Here is a 21,825-nt window from a genome sequence, read left to right on the forward strand (position 1 = left end):
GGGCATAAAAACTAAGAGTTTGAAAATTGCTAAATTTTCATAATTTCCGACAAATTTTAGTTTTTTTCACAAATAAATGCAAGTCATATCGAAGAAGTTTTACCACTATCATGAAGTACAATATGTCACGAGAAAACAGTGTCAGAATCACCAGGATCCATTGAAGCGTTTCAGAGTTATGACCTCATAAAGTGACAGTGGTCAGAATTTTAAAAATTGGCCCTGTCACTTAGGTGAAAACAGGCTTTGGGGTGAAGGGGTTAAGACTAAATTTAGACAGTAGAGATTCCACTTATGATATTTAAGGTAATCAATCTAACCACAAAGACTAGGGAGAACTAATTTACAAGGTGCTAGTGCATGAGTGGTAAACAAGTATCATGGTATCATGGCATGTAATCAATCTAGTCAAATAGCAAATTCATCCAACATAGCCGCCATTAATAGCTCTCAAGAACTATCCTTATGATTGTAGTACCATTATATATATATATATATATATATATATATATATATATATATAGTATATACATATATCTATATATATAATTGCCTAAGGGTTTTTCCGTCTGTCTGTCTGTCTGTCTTTCTGTCTGTCTGTCTGTCTGTCTTTCTGTCTGTCTGTCCTGGAAATCCCGGCTCTCTGACAATCCCGGCAATCAGAGACCGGCACAGCATCGACGTAGAAATCCCGCGTCTCTGATTGGTCGAGGCCGCCAGGCCTCGACCAATCAGCAATGGGCACAGCGACGATGATGTCATAAAGGACGTAGAAATCCCGCGTCTGATTGGTCGAGGCCACCAGGCCTCGACCAATCAGCAACGGGCACAGCGACGATGATGTCATAAAGGATGTAGACATCTCACGTTTCTGATTCAGCGACGGGCACAGTATCGACGTAGATGTCATAATGGTTGCCATGGCAACGATGATGTCATAAAGGTTGCCTCGACCAATCAGCGACGGGCACAGTGTGCCGCGAATTCTGGAATCATCATTGTCCATATACTACGGGGACATGCATATTCTAGAATACCCGATGCGTTAGAATCGGGCCACAATCTAGTATATATATATATATATATATATATATATATATATATATACAGTTATATGAAAAAGTTTGGGCACCCCTATTAATCTTAAGCTTAAGGTTTTATAAAAATTGTTTTTTTTTGCAACAGCTATTTCAGTTTCATATATCTAATAACTGTTGGACACAGTAATATTTCTGCCTTGAAATGAGGTTTATTGTACTAACAGGAAATGTGCAATCTGCATTCAAACAAAATTTGACAGGTACATAAGTATGGGCACCCCACCAGAAAGGTGACATTAATATTTAGTATATCCTCCTTTTGCAAACATAACAGCCTCTAGTCGCTTCCTGTAGCTTTTAATGAGTTCCTGGATCCTGGATAAAGGTATTTTTGACCATTCCTCTTTACAAAACAATTCCAGTTCAGTTAAGTTTGATGGTCGCCGAGCATGGACAGCCCTCTTCAAATGATCCCACAGATGTTCAATGATATTGAGGTCTGGGGACTGGGATGGCCATTCCAGATCAGTGCAATTTTTCCTCTGCATGAATGCCTGAGTAGATTTGGAGCGGTGTTTTAACTTTAACAAGATTCCCGGTGCCGGCATTGGCCACACAGCCCTAAAGCATGATGGAACCTCCACCAAATTTTACTGTGGGTAGCAAGTGTTTTCCTTGGAATGCTGTGTTTTTTGGCTGCATTGCATAACGCCTTTTTGTATGACCAAACAACTCAATCTTGGTTTCATCAGTCCACAGGACCTTCTTCCAAATGTGCTTTTGCATACCTCAGCCGACACTGTTTGTGACGTGTTTGCAGAAACGGCTTCTTTCACATCACTCTCCCATACAGCTTCTCCTTGTGCAAAGTGCGTTGTATAGTTGACCGATGCACAGTGACACCATCTGCAGCAAGTTGATGCTGCAGCTCTCTGGAGGTGGTCTGAGGATTGTCCTTGACTGATCTCACCATTCATCTTCTCTGCCTTTCTGATGTTTTTCTTGGCCTGTCACTTCTGGCCTTAACAAGAACTGTACCTGTGTTCTTTCATTTCCTTACTATGTTCCTCACAGTGGAAATTGACAGGTTAAATCTCTGAGACAGATTTTTGTATCCTTCCCCTGAACAACTATGTTGAATAATCTTTGTTTTCAGATCATTAGACAGTTGTTTTGAGGAGCCCATGATGCCACTCTTCAGAGGAGATTCAAACAGGAGAACAACTTGCAAGTGGCCACTTTAAGTAGCTTTTCTCATGATTGCATACACCTGGCTATGAAGTTCAAAGCTCAATGAGGTTAGAAAACAAAAAAAAGTGCTTTAGTAAGTCAGTAAAAAGTAGGTAGGAGTATTTAAAACAAGAAAATGATAAGGGTGCCCATACTTATGCACCTGTCAAATTTTGTTTGAATGCAGATTTCACATTTTCTGTTAGTACAATAAACCTCATTTCAAGGCAGAAACATTACTGTGTCCAACAGTTATTAGATATATGAAACTGAAATAGCTGTTGCAAAAAAAAACAATTTTTATAAAACATTAAGCTTAAGATTAATAGGGGTGCCCAAAACTTTTCATATACCGTATATACTCAAGTATAAGCCGACCCGAGTATAAGCCGACCCCCTAATTTTGCCACAAAAAACTGGGAAAACTTATTGACTCGAGTATAAGCCTAGGGTAGGAAATGCAGCAGCTACTGGTAAATTTCAAAAATAAAAATAGATGCTCCATACCGTTCATTATTGCCCCATAGATGCTCCATATACAACTGTGCTATATAGAATGCTCTGCACCGTTCATTATGGCCCCATAGATGCTCCACATAAAGCTGTGCCATATGGAATGCTCTATACCGTTCATTATGGCCCCATAGATGCTCCATAGAAAGCTGTGCCCCATATATATTGCTCTGCACCGTTGATTATGGCCCCATAGATGCTCCTTATAAAGCTGTGCCATATATAATGCTCTGCACCGTTCATTATGGCCCCATAGATGCTCCTTATAAAGCTGTGCCCCATATAGAATGCTCTGCACCATTGATTATGGCCCCATAGATGCTCCTTATAAAGCTGTGCCCCATATAGAATGCTCTGCACCGTTGATTATGGCCCCATAGGTGCTCCATATATAATGCTGTGCCCCATATAGAATGCTCTGCACCGTTGATTATGGCCCCATAGATACTCCTTATAAAGCTGTGCCCCATATAGAATGCTCTGCACTGTTGATTATGGCCCTATAGATGCTCCTTATAAAGCTGTGCCCCATATAGAATGTTCTGCACCGTTGATTATGGCCCCATAGATGCTCCATATATAACGCTGTGCCATATAGCATGTTGCTGGTGCTGCAATAAATAAAAAAAATCACATACTCACCTCTCTTGCTCAGGACGCCGGCGCTTTCAATATTTACCTGCTCCTCGTGCGGCTCCGTCTCCAGCACTGACGCTCAGCAGAGGGCGCGCACTGACTACGTCACCGCGCCCTCTAACCTGAGAGTCACTGCCAGAGGACGCTGGAGACGGAGCCGCACCAGAGCGAGGAGCAGGTAAATATCGCGCAGCGCTCCCCGTATACTCACTTGCTGCGGCGCGGTCCCTGCAGTCCCTGGCTTCCCCGGCGCTGCAGCTTCTTCCTGTATTGAGCGGTCACAGTTACCGATCATTTACAGCAATGAATATGCGGCTCCTCCCCTATGGGAGGTGGAGCCGCCTATTCATTTCTGTAATGAGCGGTGCCATGTGACCACTCAGTACAGGAAGAATCTGCAGCGCCGGGGAAGCAGGGACTGCAGGGACCGCGCCGCTGCAGGTAAGTATAACTACACAGCCCCCGCTCCCCCTTCCCTGCCGACCTCCCGGTATATGACTCGAGTATAAGCCGAGAGGGGGACTTTCAGCCCAAAAAAATGGGCTGAAAATCTCGGCTTATACTCGAGTATATACGGTAACTGTATATATATAAAACACATAAAGGAGTCTGCTGGCAATCTTAATCAATAGAGGAATCACTCTCACCCAAGCCTCCCTGTGTGGATCAACTGTACCTGCAGCCACGATGCGCTTTTACACAGGGGCTCCCTCGGGGGGCTCATAGATGACAGGATTGTTGATGGGAGCTACTAGTGATGACTATAACTATGGACTAATTCTCTATTTAGCTACATTGATTACAAGTAGAGATGAGTGAACTTGTTCCAAAAATGTTCGCCAATCTCAATTTCGGCACGAACCTAGCACATTCAATTCTTGTTCGGTTTCAGAAGCATTTTTGCTCAAAGTCAGCAAAATTCAGTCACAGTTCGGTAAATCATCGCATTTCCACTAATACTTTTATTTCTTTGGCTAGGATAGTGGTGCTGTATGATGAGCAAGGGGACGGGGTGACATTTTTGTTGAGGGGAGGGGGTGTGGAGAGGTTAGAGAATCGGTGCGCTCTTTTTTCCCCCCTTAACTTATGTGAGTCGATACCAGCATACATATGCCCCATGCCATATAAAGTGGACATCTTCTTTTGATGGCGCCATTTTCTCAGTGTCACAGTGCAGAGAAACCGCTCCTGATAGTGTTGCAAGTGAACTTGTCACTTAGCTAGATAGGATCCTGTCCTGTGTGAAATTGATCTTCCAGCATCGAACTGGATTGTAGAAAAACTGTGTCAGTCTCCAGAGACCCCATTTGCTACTCCAAATCATTTGTGATAAAACTGTGTTTCAGTGGCAAATCAGAAGGCCATATTTCCACTTAAAAATCATTAGGCCTAATATTGGGGTGCAGCCTGGAGGGTCAATTAGCTAATCTAAATTGTTTGTGATACAAATGTATTTCAGTGGCAAATCAGAAGGCCAGATTTCCACTTAAAAATTGTTAGGCCTTAAAATAGATCAGCTATACTATGTGGAGGAATTAGCGGCAAGAGTCAATAATACCTACACTATGTTTCTTACTGTCTGGTCACCATGGACTCAATTCAGATCTCAATCAACCTTCTTAAACTCAGTCTCGGCAAAATGAGCCACACCCTCGGTGCTCACCCTTCTGTTCCCCTCCTTCCACCCCTCCTTGTCCTTTAACCTGCCCCTCCCCCCCCAACTCCCTCTATTCCTAACCTTTTTTCTCTTTTTCTCCCTTCTTCAGTCTACATTATTTTCTTATCACTTACTAGTTAAAGTTCTTATGCAAAAACGGAAGCAGACATTAGCTTCCAAAGTACAGCAATTCAGTTCTTGTATGACGTTCTTAAAGGTTTCTTAACGTATTAATCCTTTACATGTCAGTAATCCTTTATGACTGTTACATTGAATTGTTTGTAACACTGTAAATCATTTAATAAAAAGATAATTGAAAAGAAAAGAAAAATTGTTAGGCCTAATATTGGGGTGCAGCGAGGAGACCCAATTAGCTAATAAAAATTGTTTGTGATAAAACTGCTTCAGTGTGAAATTCGAAGGCCAGATTTCCACTTAAACATCGTTAGGTATAGCAGTGTTGTTCAGGCATCTATCTAAGAAAATGTATAGCGATTGTTCATTTAGTGACAGGTAACTGACAGCTGTGGGCAGCAGTAAACAAGAGGGGAAGGGTCCTTACAACATTAGTGGGAAAAAGCGAGGTCATGGTGGAATGGGGACTATGCTTGGTCTTTGATTTGAACGTGGGTCAAGTGTTAATGTTAATGAAAACTCAACTAAACAATCACTGTCTCGTCATATCCAAAGATCACTGACAACATATGTTACATGACGGGCTACTCGACTCCCTTTCTTTGGCAGCCACACAGCGGTATGCCTTTTAGATGAAGCTAAGAAAAAGCATGTGCTATAGTGGATTGCAAGATGATTAATACAGCTGACATCCGGCACTATGTGCCAGGAGCAGTCACGGACCGTGCCAGGAGCAGTCACGGACCGCTCCCGGTACACTGCGATCAAAGATGATGCCAGCGTTCCGGTGGCATAGGGAAGCATCACGCAGGGAGGGGGCTTTTCTTTTAGCTCCTCCTCCCTACAGGCCCGGATTCAAAATGGCCACGGGGGGCCTTCCGAGTCCTGCAGGCAGGTGGCTTTCAAGCGCCTGCTCAGAACAGGCGCCGGGAAGCCTCCCTGCAGTGCCTGTGTGATCGCTGATCTGACACAGTGCACTGCAAAGTGTCAGATCAGCGATCTGTCACTATAATGTGACGTCCCCCCTGGGGCAATGTAAAAAAGTTTTAAAAAAAAATATTTACATGTGTAAAAGAAAAAAAATTCCTAAGTAAAGAAAAAAAAATATTGTTCCAATAAATATATTTCTTTATCTAAATTAAAAAAAAACAATAAAAGTACACATATTTAGTATCGCCACGTCCGTAACGACCCGACCTATAAAACTGTAACACTAGTTAACACCTTCAGTGAACACTGTAAAAAAAAATAACGTGGCAAAAAACAACGCTTTATTATCATACCTCCAAACAAAAAGTGAAATAACACGCGATCAAAAAGACAGATATAAATAACCATGGCACCGCTGAAAATGTCATCTTGTCCTGCAAAAAATGAACCACCATACAGATTCATCAACAAAAAAGTAAAAAAGTTATAGTCCTCAGAATAAAGCGATGCAAAAATAATTATTTTCTATATAAAAGTGTTTATCGTATAAAAGCGCCAAAACATAAAAAAAATATAAATGAAGTATCGCTGTAATCAATCTGACCCGAAGAATAAAACTGCTTTATCAATTTTACCAAACGTGGAATGGTATAAGCGCCCCCCAAAAGAAATTCATGAATATCTGGTTTTTGTTCATCCTACCTCACAAAAATTGGAATAAAAAGTGACCAAAAAATGTCATGTGCCCGAAAATGGTACCATTAAAAACATCAACTCGTCCCGCAAAAAACAAGACATCACATGACTCTGTGGACCAAAATATGGAAAAATTATAGCTCTCAAAATATGGAGGTGCAAAAACAATTTTTTGCAATAAAAAGTGTATTTTAGTGTGTGACGGCTGCCAATCATAAAAATCCGCTAAAAAAACCCGCTATAAAAGTAAATCAAACCCCCCTTCATCACCCCCTTAGTCAGGGAAAAATAATAAAATTAAAAAAATGTATTTATTTCCATTTTCCCATTAGGGTTAGGGTTGGGGCTAAAGTTAGAGTTAGGGCTACAGTTAGGGTTGAGGTTAGGGTTAGGGTTGGGGTTAGGGTTGGGGCTAAAGTTAGGGTTAGGGTTCGGGCTAAAGTTAGGGTTAGGGTTGGGGCTAAAGTTAGGGTTTGGATTACATTTACGGTTGGGATTAGGGTTGGGATTAGGGTTGGGATTAGGGTTAGGAGTGTGGTTAGGGTTATGGTTGGGATTAGGGTTAGGGGTGTGTTTGGGTTAAGGTTTCAGTTAGAATTGGGGGGTTTCCACTGTTTAGGCACATCAGGGGCTCTCCAAACGCGACATGGCGTCCGATCTCAATTCCAGCCAATCCCAGCTCTCCTGTGCGCCCAATCAGGGGTTTACCCAAACATATGGGGTATCAGCGTACTCAGCACAAATTGGACAACAACTTTTGGGGTCCAATTTCTCCTGTTACCCTTGGGAAAATACAAAACTTGGGGCTAAAAAATAATTTTTGTGGAAAAAAAAGAATTTTTATTTTCACGGCTCTGCGTTATAAACTATAGTGAAACATTTGGAGGTTCAAAGTTTTCACAACACATCTAGATAAGTTCCTTAGGGGGGTCTTCTTTCCAAAATTGTGTCAAATGTGGGGGGTTTCAATGTTTAGGCACATCAGGAGCTCTGCAAACGCGACATGGTGTCCTATCTCAATTCCAGTCAATTTTGCATTGAAAAGTCAAATGGCGCTCCTTCCCTTCCGAGCTCTGGAATGTGCCCAAACAGTGGTTTACCCCCACATATGGGGTATCAGCATACTCAGGACAAATTTTACAACAACTTTTGGGGCCCTATTTCTTCTGTCACTCTTGGGAAAGTAAAAAATTGGGGGCGAAAAATAATTTTTGTGAAAAAATATGATTTTTATTTTTACGGCTCTACATTATAAACTTCTGTGAAGCACTTGGTGGGTCAAAGTGCTCACCACACATCTAGATAAGTTCCTTAAGGGGTCTACTTTCCAAAATGATGTCACATGTGGGGGGTTTTAATGTTTAGGCACATCAGGAGCTCTCCAAACGCGACATGGCATCCCATCTCAATTCCAGTCAATATTGCATTGAAAAGTCAAATAGCGCTCCTTCCCTTCCGAGCTCTGGAATGCGCCCAAACAGTGGTTTACCTCCACATATGGGGTATCAGCGTACTCAGGACAAAATTTACAACAACTTTGGGGGTCCAATGTCTCCTGTTACCCTTGGTAAAATAAAACAAATTGGAGCTGAATAAATTTTTTCTGTAAAAAAAAGTTAAATGTTAATTTTGCTTTAAACATTCCAAAAATTCCTGTGAAACACCTGAAGGGTTAATAAACTTTTTAAATGTGGTTTTGAGCACATTAAGATGTACAGTTTTTATAATGGTGTCACACTTGGGTATTTTCTATTATATAGACCCCTTAAAGTGACTTTAAATGTGATGTGGTCCCTAAATAAAAATGGTGCTGTAAAAATGAGAAATTGCTGGTCAACATTTAACCCTTATAACTCCCTAGCAAAAACAAAATTTTGGTTCCAAAATTGTGCTGATGTAAAGTAGACATGTGGGAAATGTTATTTATTAAGTATTTTGTGTGACATATCTCTGTGATTTAAGGGCATAAAAATTTAAATTTTGAAAATTGCAAAATTTTCAAAATTTTCGCCAAATTTCCATTTTTTTCACAGAAAAACGCAGGTAATATCAAATAAATTTTACCACTATCATAAAGTACAATATGTCTTAAGAAAATAGTGTCAGAATCATCAGGATTCGTTGAAGTGTTCCAGAGATATAACCTCATAAATGGACAGTGGTCAGAATTGTAAAATTTGGCCGGGTCATTAACATTCAAATCATCCTTGAGGGTTAAGGGGTTAATCATTTGACAACTACATGTATGAACCGGCACATTCGCGATCAACATGCTTTAGTGTGAGAATCTCACTGTGCTAAAATGCAGACTAGCGGGCCTCGCCAACCACCAGCCATCCAATCAACCCCATCTGCTGCTTTTTTCTCCCCCGTCACCATGTCAAGTCTTCTCACACAGGTTTCCGGCCACAGAAACTTCACTTGTTTACCCCCTACAGTAGAGGTGAGTGAGAGATTGTCAGCTTTTACAGAAGTGGACATGATTGCTGCTTTTGTGTTACCTAGCACCACACACCTTTCCCAATCCACCATACCATCTCCGCCTGCACCCACTCACAGTCTCGCAGTTTTTCCTGTTCTCCGTACTCCAGCCTCTGTCAGCACAGCAGCCAGCTCTCGTGCCAGCAGTTGTGGTCACGTAAAGGAATGTTTCCTCCTACACATGGCAAAGAACTCCACTATCTCCAATCTGTTGGCAATGGAAATGCTGCCTTTTCGCCTGGTGGATATAGACGGTTTCAGAAAGTTGATGGCTGTCGCAGTCCCCCAATACCAGTTGCCCATTCACCATTACTTCTCTAAGAAACCTGTGCCTGCGCTACACGGCATGTCACCGAAAACATCACCCGTTCCCTGAAAAAAATCTATGTCTGCAAGTGTGCATTTCAATTCTGACACCTGGATGAGCAAATATTGTCAGTGGCCTTACATCTCACTGACTGGGCAATGGGTGACTCTGGTTGGTGGCTGTGGAGGCAGTCGGTCAAGGGGCTGCTTCACAAGTTATGAATCCCCAAGGCTTGTGGGACAAACCTCTGTATCTAACACTTCCTCCACTGCTTCAGGCTTCTCCAACACCTCTAGGGCCTCCACCTGTGCCCTGAACCTCTTCCTGAATCCAATACAGGTTTCAACAGTGCAGATAGAATCCCCCCACCTCCGTACTGTGCATGCAGGGCACATGGTAATCAGGCAGTGTTCAAATTAACATGCCTTGAGGATGGCATTCACACAGCTTTAGAGTTCTGGACAGCTATTCAGACTGAGTTAGAGCAATGGCTATCTCGCCTGAACCTGGAGCCAGGTAAGGCTGTATGCGATAACGGTGCAAACCTGGTTGCAGTACTATGCAGGGGAAACCTTACACACATGCCTTACATGTCTCATGTCCTCAACCTAGTGGTACAGCAATTTCTCCACCACTATCCCAGCCTGGATGCACTGCTACAGAAAGCACTTCCAACGATTGCACACACAATGTTCCGACAAGGTGGATATACACTCTGCATATGTTGCAGCGACTGTGGCAGCAGCGACGAGCCCTGGTGCAGTATGTTCTTTTGCATATCCTAGGCCAATGCAGTGGTACAAATCATGCTTGTGGTGTGGGCACAGATGAAGGACCTCTGCACCCTTCTGCAGTTTTGAAATGGCTATTATGATGGTTAACGCTGATGATGCCATCATCAGCATCACTAATCCAGTCATCTACATTCTGGAGAACACTTTGAATAGTCTGCAAGAGGAGGTGGTGGTCCCAGAGGAAGAGTTGGAAGCAGAGGAGGATGCGGAAGAGATAACAATATCTCAAATTTCAGGACTGTCGTCACACAGGCGGGTGCTATGGGAGGGTGGCTTACAGTGATCAAGGGTTGCTAATGGTACCAGACAAACTATTAGTAAAGGTGCAGGGACCGAGGAACAAATGTAGGAGGATGAGGTGATGGACACATAACAGTCAGGAGATGAAGAGGATAATGATCCCCTCTCTGTTGTCCATGGTTGGTGTGAGGGGACAAAGAAAGCAACCTTGAGAGTTACCCCACCACCAACACACCATGGAATTGGACCTCATGGAAGCTCTTGACATTTTTTACATGGGCTGTGCAAAAGTACAAGTCTGACACGTTGTGAATGACTGGAGAGGATGGTGCAGGAGTATCTGGAGTTCAATATCAATGCCATCAAGGCGGTTTGGACCATTTTGCATTTTGGTCTTCAAAAATAGAAAAGTGGCTTGAGCTCACCCATCACTCCTTGAAGCTTTTGTCATGCCCAGCAGCTAGGGTTCTCTCAGAACGTGTCTTCAGCGCTTCTGGTGGTATCCTGAATGATAAACGCATCCGGCTGTCCCCTGAAAGTGTAGACATCTAACTTTCATCAAAATGAACAAGTCCTGAATTTGCAATGACTATTGCACCCCCGTTGCAGACAGGGCGGACTAGGCGATGGTGTAGTTTTTAGCATCATGTATTAATCTCGCATTACTGCGGTCCGTGCCATCTTTGTGGTGTCTTCTGTGCCTTCTGTTGCTACTGCTGCTGATTTTACAATTTTTTTGAAATGTGGAAACTCCAAGTTGAATCTCCATCTGGTAGATTGCCTGTGGTGGAAGGTGTGTCAGAGGCCTTTTATACTGTTTCTACTCTGTGAAAATTGATGCCATTTTAGTGGTGACTGACAATTAGTTTTTGAAATGCGAAGACTGCAAGTTGGGTCTCCATCTGGTGGTTTGCCTGTGGTAGAAGCTGTGTCAGAGGCCTATTATAATATTTCTATTCTGTGGAAATTGATGCCACTTTAGTGATGTGTAACAATTATTTTTTGAAATGTAGAGACTCCAAATTGGGCCTCCATCTGATGGGTTGCCTATAGTAGAATGTGTGTCAGAGGCCTATTATACTGTTTCTACTCTGTGAAAATTGATGCCATATTAGTGGTGTCTGACAATTATTTTTTGAAGTGTGGAGACTCCAAATTGGGTCTCCATCTGGTGGGTTGCAGATGTAAGTAGGGCTCCCATACAGGCAAGCCTGCACTTACTTTCAGTCAACTACCTGTGTCACTTTCCTTGCATTTTTCTACCAACAGTACTGTATGAAACTGATGTTTGTGCCATCTGATTGTGGCTAGAATAAAAAAAATGGATGTGTTGCATGAGTTATCAGGTCTCCCAGCTAAGAAGGCTTATACCGCTCCTTTAACCACCAGATCCTCATTGAAACTTCAATTCCAAGCTGGAAATGCTGGGCCAGACCATGATCCCTCATGCATGGCCCATGGCTGACTGCTGCTGTTCCATTTCTACTGTGGGTCAATTGATGCCACTTTTCATGGTTTCTGCCCATAATTTAAGCTGTTTGTCACCCCTTAAGGTGTTGTGTATGCGTTTGGTTTGGCCTCCCATTGAATCTAATGGGTTACGTGTACGTTCGTTGAACCGTTCAGCGAACATCTAAACATTCAGCGAATCGAACCAAACCAAACCTTGAAAGGTTCGTTCATCTCTAAATACAAGCCATGAAACATATTTACCAGTCGTGCACTAGCACCTTGTAGATTATTTCACCTTAGCCCTTGAGATCAGATTGATTACCTTAAATACTATAAGTGTAGTCTGTACTGTCTAAATATAATATTATTATATATTTATTCATCACCAGCATTTTATGAAATTAATTGTTTACAATGAGGATTCATATCATCCTCCCCACTACATACAGGTGCTTCTCACATAATTAGGAGGGTAAGTTAAAGAAGCTGGCTGTTCACAGAGTGCTGTATCCAAGTATATTAATGGAAAGTTTAGTAGAAGGAAAAATTGTGGTAGAAAAAGGTGCACAAGCAACCGGGATAACCGCAGCCTTGAAATGATTGTTAAGAAAAGGCCATTCAAAAATTTGGGGGAGATTCACAAGGAGTGAACTACTGCTAAAGTCATTGCTTCAAAAGCCACCACATACAGACTTATCCAGGACATGGGCTACAAGTGTTGCATTCCTTGTGTCAAGTCACTCATGACCTATAGACAGTGCCAGAAGCATCTTACCTGGGCCAAGGAGAAAAAGAACTGGACTGTTGTTCAGTGGTCCAAGGTGTTGTTTTCAGACGAAAGTAAATTTTGCATTTCATTTGGAAATCAAGGTCCCAGAGTCTGGAGGAAAAGTGGAGAGGCCACAATCCAAGCTGCTTGAGGTGGCTTTGCTGAATATCCTGTTTTATGTTTATTTAATAAAGTACTATTTTCTATTACATAGTGTTTGGGTGTTTGATCGTTTGTTTTCTATGGTAGTTTATCTTGAGGTGTAGTGTGAAGATTCCACAATCAGTGATGGTTTCAGGCGCCATGTCATCTGCTGGTGTAGGTCCACTGTGCTTTATCAAGACTAAAGTCAGTGCAGCAATCTACCAGGAAATTTAACACCTCAGCAGTGCCACAGGCTGATAGCCTCCATGCCACACCGCACTGAAGCAGTAATTAATGCAAAAGAGGTCCCGACCAATTATTGAGTGCATTTACTGAACATAAATTTCAGTAGGCCAACATTTCTCATTTTAAAATCATTTTTCAAGCTGGTGTTATAAAGTATTCTAATTTACTGAGTTAATGACTTTTGGGTTTTCACTGGTTGTAAGCCATAATCATCAACTTTAACATTAACAGAAATAAACAATTGAAATAGATCACTCTGTTTGTAATGACGCTATATAACATATGAGATTCACTTTTTGTACTGAAGAACGGAAATAAATTAGCTTTTTGATAATATTCTAATTTTGTGAGAAGCACTTGTATATGTGGACTTATAGCTATTAATACCTGAGTCTTTTCTCTAAACTTTATATATTATTTTTATGTATTATGTTTTATGCCTGGTTTGTATATAATTTAATAAACTTTGTGGAATTAATTATGAGAGTGTGGACTATTGACATGGACTGTGGACATGTTCTTGTAGGAATTATTATGTTGGGAGGAAACTTGTGCTGGCTGTCTATGAAAGTATATGTCTGCATATACCTAATTGGTTACACCATGTTAGCAGAAATCAATGGGCTGGAAAGAGGTTGCTGCTATGGTAGAAGTTAACCTTTCTCCTGGAATGTAACTACTGCGCATTCTCGGCCTAGATATGGAAACTGGGGTCCCTGGAAACAAGTCATACACCAGTATTCCCCAACTCTGGTCGTCAAGAGCCGCCAACAGGTCACGTTTTCTGTTTTTCCTTAGTATTGCCAGGTGATAATTGCATTACATGGAAAGGCAATAATTCCATCACCTGTGCAATTCTAAGGAAATCCTGAATACATGACCTGTTGGTAGCTCTTGAGGACCGGAGTTGGGGAGCACTGCTATACACTATAAATATATAAGATGTCATTGCATGAGAATGACAGCAGAGAGAAAATGCAAGTCAAATGTAAATATACTTATTTTCATGCTGTATAAATAATTAAAGCAATTTAAGAACTTAAGAATACCCCTTTAAGATCACTGGCACTGGAATAAACTGTAATATTTACCAGTGTATTAAAACAAAATTAATAAAAGTTATATATATATATATATACAATATATATATATATATATATATATATATATATATTAATTATTCAGATAACAGCTATTATTATTATTATAAGGTGTGATATTCTAAACAATATTTGATATCTACTATATAATTGTCTAAGGGTCACTTCCGTCTGTCTGTCTGTCTGTCACGGATATTCATTGGTCGTGGCCTCTGTCTGTCCTGGAGATCCAAGTCGCTGATTGGTCACGGCAAAACAGCCACGACTAATCAGCGACGGGCACAGACCGGAAGAAAATGGCCGCTCCATACTCCCCGCAGTCAGTGGCCGCTCGCTCCATACTCCCCGCTCCATACTCCCCGCGGCGCAGTCAGTGTCCCCGGCGCCGCTCCATACTCCCTGCTCCATACTCCCCGCGGTGCAGTCAGTGTCCCCGGCGTCTGCTCCATACTCCCCGCTCCATACTCCCCATGGCGCAGTCAGTGTCCCCAGCGCAGCTCCATAATCCCGCTCCATACAACTCATGGCACAGTCAGTGTCCCCGGCGCCCGCTCCATACTACCCGCTCCATACTCCCCACGGCGCAGTCAGTGTCCCCGGTGCAGCTCCATACTCCCCGCTCCATACAACCCGCGGCGCAGTCAGTGTCCTCAGCGCCTGCTCCATACTCCCCGCTCCATACTCCCTGATCCATACTCCCCGCAGTCAGCGCCCGATCCATACTCCCCTCCGGTCACCGCTCACACAGGGTTACTGCCAGCAGTAACAGACCGCGTTATGCTGCGGGTAACGCACTCCGTAACTGGTGCTATTAACCCTGTGTGCAGCATCAATAGTAAAAAGATGTAATGTTAAAAATAATAAATAAAAAAAAAACCTGCTATTCTCACCTTCCGTTGTCGGACGATGCACTCGCGCTGGCCGCCATCTTCCGTTCCCAGAGATGCATTGCGAACTTACCCAGATGACTTAGCGGTCTCGCGAGACCGCTAAGTCATCTGGATAATTTCACAATGCATCCTGGGAACGGAAGATGGCGGACGCATCGCACAGCTTCGCTGGATTCTAGGGGTGAGTATATAACTATTTTTTATTTTAATTATTTTTTTAACAGGGATATGGTGCACACACTGATAAAAACTGCATGGGCAGTGTTATATACCTACATGACTGGGCAATATACTACGTGACTGGGCAATATACTACGTGACTGGGCAATATACTACGTGACTGGGCAATATACTACGTCGCTGGGCAATATACTATGTTGCTGGGCAATATACTACATCGATGGGCAATATACTACGTCGCTGGGCAATATACTATGTGACTGGCCAATATACTACGTGACTGGGCAATATACTACGTCGATGGGCAATATACTACGTCGCTGGTCAATATACTATGTGACTGGGCAATATACTACGTGACTGGGCAATATTCTACATGACTGGGCAATATACTACGTGACTGGGCAATATACTAGGTGGCTGGGCAATATACTACGTGACTGGGCAATATACTACGTTGCTGGGCAATATACTACGTGACTGGGCAATATACTACGTCACTGGGCAATATACTATGTGACTGGGCAATATACTACGTCGCTGGGCAATATACTATGTCACTGGGCAATATACTACGTGACTGGGCAATATACTACGTGGCTCTGTGCTGAATACTACATCGCTGGGCAATATACTACGTGGCTGGGCAATATACTATGTGGCTGGGCAATATACTACGTAACTGGGCAATATACTACGTGACTGGGCAATATACTACGTGACTGGGTAATATACTAAGTGGCTGTGCAATATACTATGTCGCTGGGCAATATACTACGTGACTGGGTAATATACTACGTCGCTGGGCAATATACTACGTGACTGGGCAATATACTACGTGGCTGTGCAATATACTACGTGACTGGGCAATATACTACGTGGCTGGGCAATATACTACGTGACTGGGCAATATACTACGTGATTGGGCAATATACTACATGACTGGGCAATATACTACGTCGCTGGGCAATATACTACATGACTGGGCAATATACTACGTGGCTCTGTGCTGAATACTACGTCACTGGGCAATATACTACGTGGCTGGGCAATATACTATGTGGCTGGGCAATATACTATGTAACTGGGCAATATACTATGTGACTGGGCAATATATTACGTGACTGGGCAATATACTACGTGGCTGTGCAATATACTATGTGACTGGGCAATATACTACGTGGTTGGGCAATATTCTACGTGGCTGGGCCATATACTACGTGGACATGCATATTCTAGAATACCCGATGCGTTAGAATCGGGCCACCATCTAGTTATCAATAACAGTCTTCTAAGTGTATTGCCAAAATAGACTATATATCTGCCACTTCAGCAGTTTTCTTTTTCTCCTCATATATACTGTTTAATAAAAGAAAATGACTAATGTGGTGATTGAAGTTATAATAAATTTGCACTTTGTCAATAAGCAACAGTCATTGGTAAGCTTTAATTTCCCCATAAAATGACAGTATTTTCTGTATGAGTGATGTTGAAAATGCCCTGAAGGTTACGTGTATTGTTTTAAGTACTGTACATTGTATACCTGAAATCTATTGTCTCTGGCCTCTGTGAAGTACTCCTGGCACACCGAAATCACATTTTTTACTTGTGGACCACACCACCGAAATATCACACTTGCTATACTGTATATCGACTGTTTTTAACATGTCATTTTTACTTTCATCTATCCACCCATTCACAAATCATTTTACTGTACATGATAATGAGGGTAGAATCATAGAATTTTAAAAAAGTTGTTTTTAGTGGGTGCATATTTATCTATGCAGTAAGCTTTGGTCTGGTCTCATGCCAATGTACCAGACATGATTATAGCACCACTAGATGGTGACCCGATTCCAACGAATCGGGTATTCTAGAATATGTATTTATGTATGTATATAGCAGCCGCATAGTATATAGCACAGGCCACGTAGTATATAGGAGCCATGTAGTATATAGCAGACAAATACTACGTGGCCTGTGCTATATACTATGTGGCTGCTATATACATACATATTGTAGAATACCTGATGCGTTAATACAGGCCACGCAATATATAACAGTGGCCACGCAGTATATAACACAGCCACGTACTATATAACACAGCCCACGCAGTATATAGCAGCCACACAGTATATAACACAGGCGACGTAGTATATAACACAGGTCACGCAGTATATACCAATGGTCACGTAATATATAGCACAGCCCACGCAGTATATAGCAGCCACGTAGTATATAACACTGCCCATGCAGTATATAACAGTGGCCACATAGTACAGTTAAGTCCATATATATTTGGACAGAGACAAAATTTTTCAAATTTTGGTTATAGACATTACCACAATGAATTTTAAACAAAACAATTCAGATGCTGTTGAAGTTCAGACTTTCAGCTTTTATTTGAGGCTATCCACTTTAATATTGGATTAAGGGTTTAGGAGTTTCAGCTCCTTAACATGTGCCACCCTGTTTTTAAAGTTACCAAAAGTAATTGGACAATTGACTCCAAGGCTAGTTCATGGACAGGTGTGGGCAATCCCTTCGTTATGTCATTCTCAATTAAGCAGATAAAAGGCCTGGAGTGGATTTGAGGTGTGGTGCTTGCATTTGGAAGGTTTTACTGTGAAGTAAACATGCGGTCAAAGGAGCTCTCCATGCAGGTGAAACAAGCCATCCTTAAGCTGTGAAAACAGAAAAAAACCATCCGAGAAATTGCTACAGTATTAGGAGTGGCAAAATCTACAGTTTGGCACATCCTGAGAAAGAAAGAAAGAAAGAAAGCACTGCTGAACTCATCAATGCAAAAAGACCTGGGCGCCCACGGAAGACAACAGTGGTGGATGATCGCAGAATAATCGCCATGGTGAAGAGAAACCCCTTCACAACAGCCAACCAAGTGAACAACACTCTCCAGGAGGTAGGCGTATCAATATCCAAATCTACCATAAAGAGAAGACTGCATGAAAGTAAATACAGAGGGTTCACTGCACGGTGCAAGCCACTCATAGGCATCAAGAATAAAAAGGCTAGACTGGACTTTGCTAAAAAAACATCTAAAAAAGCCATCACAGTTCTGGAAGAACATTCTTTGGACAGATGAAACCAAGATCAACCTCTACCAGAATGATGGAAAGAGAAAAGTATGGCGAAGGCGTGGTACAGCTCATGATCCAAAGCATACCACATCATCTGTAAAACACGGCGGAGGCAGTGTGATGGCTTGGGCATGCATGGCTGCCAGTGGCATTGGGTCACTAGTGTTTATTGATGATGTGACACAGGACAGAAGCAGCCGAATGAATTCTGAGGTATTCATAGCCATACTGTGTGCTCAGATCCAGCCAAATGCAGCCAAACTGATTGGTCGTCGTTTCATACTACAGATGGACAATGACCCAAAACATAAAGCCAAAGCAACCCAGGAGTTTATTAAAGCTAAGAAGTGTAATATTCTTGAATGGCCAAGTCAGTCACCTGATCTCAACCCAATTGAGCATGCATTTCACTTGTTAAAGACTAAACTGCAGACAGAAAGGCCCACAAACAAACAGCAACTGAAAACCACCGCAGTAAAGGCCTGGCAGAGCATCAAAAAGGAGGAAACACAACGTCTGGTGATGTCCATGAGTTCAAGACTTCAAGCAGTCATTTTTCAATTAAGTACTAGAAATGAACATTTTATTTAAAATTATTTAATCTGTCCAATTAATTTTGGTCCCTTTAAAAACAGGGTGGCACATGTTAAGGAGCTGAAACTCCTAAACCCTTCATCCAATTTTAATGTGGATACCCTCAAATGAAAGCTGAAAGTCTGAACTTCAACTGCATCTGAATTGTTTTGCTTTAAATTCATTGTGGTAATGTCTATAACCAAAATTAGAAAAATGTTGTCTCTGTCCAAATATATATGGACTTAACTGTATATAGCACGCAGTATAGAACATAGCCCACATAGTATATAGTACAGCCACGTAGTATATAACACTGCCCACGTAGTATATAACACTGCCCACATAGTATATAACACTGCCAATGTAGTATATAGCAGCCACGCCATATCTAACACAGCCCACATAGTATACAGCAGTGTGGGCACCATATCCCTGTTAAAAAAATAATTAAAATAAAAATAGTTATATACTCACCCCTGGAATCCAGCGAAGCTCCGGCGATACGCGCACAGCTGCCGCCATCTTCCGTTCACAGGATGCATTGAGAAATTACCCAGATGAATTAGCGGTCTCGCGAGACCGCTAAGTCTTTTGGGTAATTTCGCAATGCATCGCCGGGAATGGAAGATGGTGGCAGGCGCGTGCGACTCGGCGGACTATGGAGGGTGAGAATAGCAGGTTTTTTGGTTTTTTATTATTTTTAACATTACATTTTTTTACTATTGATACCGCATAGGCAGCATCAATAATAAAAGGTTGGGGACACACAGGGTTAATAGCAGCAGTTACGGAATGCGTTACTCACGGCATAACGCGGTCCGTTACCGCCGGCATTAACCCTGTGTGAGTGGTGACTGGAGGGGAGGATGCGGGCGCCAAGCACTGACTGCGGGGAGTAAGGAGCGGCCATTTTCTTCCGGACTGTGGCCGTCGCTGATTGGTCGTGGCTGTTTTGCAGCGACCAATCAGCGACTGGGATTTCCATGATAGACAGAGGCCACAACCAATGAATATCTGTGACAGACAGACAGAAGGACAGACGGAAGTACCCCTTAGACAATTATATAGTAGATATCTATGCCTTAAGCATCTTTATTTTACTCTACACATTCATCAAGTCTGGTGCTGATGCTAAAATTATAAAGTAAACTTGGTTCTGCGTCTGTGCCTCAGTTTTGATACTGTATCTATGTAGTTAGCTTGCTTCCGTTATAGTGAAGTCGGTTCTGGTATGTACTGTATGTAGTAGTTTATGTAGTAAACACATTTGTTATGTACTACTGTAGCCTATGCAGTATGCCCATTTATACTGCACTTATTCAGTTACCATAATTAATGTTGTAATTTGAAGTTTTCAACCTCACTACCCCTTAACGAGTTTGTCAAACCTGGAATATTGATTGTGTTTTGAAACGATATGCCATAAATATCTAATAAATTTGGATCACAATGGCTATCTATGAGATACCTACCAGATCAAGTATTGTCGGGAATGGAAAAGTGAACAAATTTATAGCTTTATGAAAGGAAAATAGGAGCTGCTAAGAATGCTTGCTTCCCATTCTCTGCAATGCAAGTAACAAGAATATTTTATATCCCATGTACAGGTAATGAATTGTTTTTAAAAACAAAATGTGAGTGTATTCTGCAGAGAAACTCTCTAGATTATGAATATTGGCTTAATATTTTGGAATATTCACATTTTCACCTTGCAAGACACTATAAAAAGTACAGGTACAGGTGAGCACACATGCTTCATTAATGAGGATATTTACCAAGTCTTTTACAGTAAAAAGTCACTGATAAGCCCATGGGAGTGTCCAAACAAATGTTAGTTTAAAGGGCAAGTAAATGAAAAAAAGAAAGAAAAGAAAACTGACAAAGGTAAAAAAAAGTTTCCTAATTTTAGCACATAGAATACATTTAGTTCAGAAAAAACTCCTTTGTCTTTCTTGAGGCCATTTATAGAAGCATAGATAATCGCGACCGTGCTGATAATGTTCTGTGGTGACAAAATTATTGTTTTTGACAAGCGAAATCTGAACTTAAAGAGATTTTGTTACCACAAACCACATTCCTTTTTCTTGCACCTTATCAATATGTAAAGGGCCTCACATTCATGCAGACGTCAGGTCAAAATGTTTGTCTTGTGCAATCCCGCCATGTCCAGAACCTGCTCACAAGCAACCATTGCAAGAAATGGAGACAGAACTGGAGATTTTTGGTTAATGCAAGACCTTATAGCTTTTTTTTCAAAATGAACAAAATCTGCAGGGCATGACGAGATGGCAAACATCAGAATTTAGAACAAGATTCTTGCATTGGTTACATCCTGGAAGGCTGCTATTTAAAAAAAATAATATTTAACCCCTTCATTACCGGAGGTACTTTCATTTTTGCATTTTCGTTTTTTGCTACCCTTCTTCCCAGACCCATAAATTTTTATTTTTCAGTTAAAATGGACATGTGAGGGCTTGGTTTCTGCGGGACAAGTTGTGCTTTTGAATTACACAATTGATTTTAACATATTGTGCACTGGAAAACGGGAAAAAAAGTGCGGTGAAATTGTAAAAAAAAGTGAGATTCCACAGTTGTTTTTTTTTTTTTTTACCTTGTTCACTAAATGCTAAAACTGACCTGCCGTTATGATTATCCAGGTCATTATGAGTTCATGGACAGCAAACATGTCTAGGTTATTTTTCATTTAAGTG

The sequence above is a fragment of the Ranitomeya imitator genome, chromosome 3 (genome assembly GCF_032444005.1).
Source record: "Ranitomeya imitator isolate aRanImi1 chromosome 3, aRanImi1.pri, whole genome shotgun sequence".
NCBI lineage: Eukaryota > Metazoa > Chordata > Amphibia > Anura > Dendrobatidae > Ranitomeya > Ranitomeya imitator.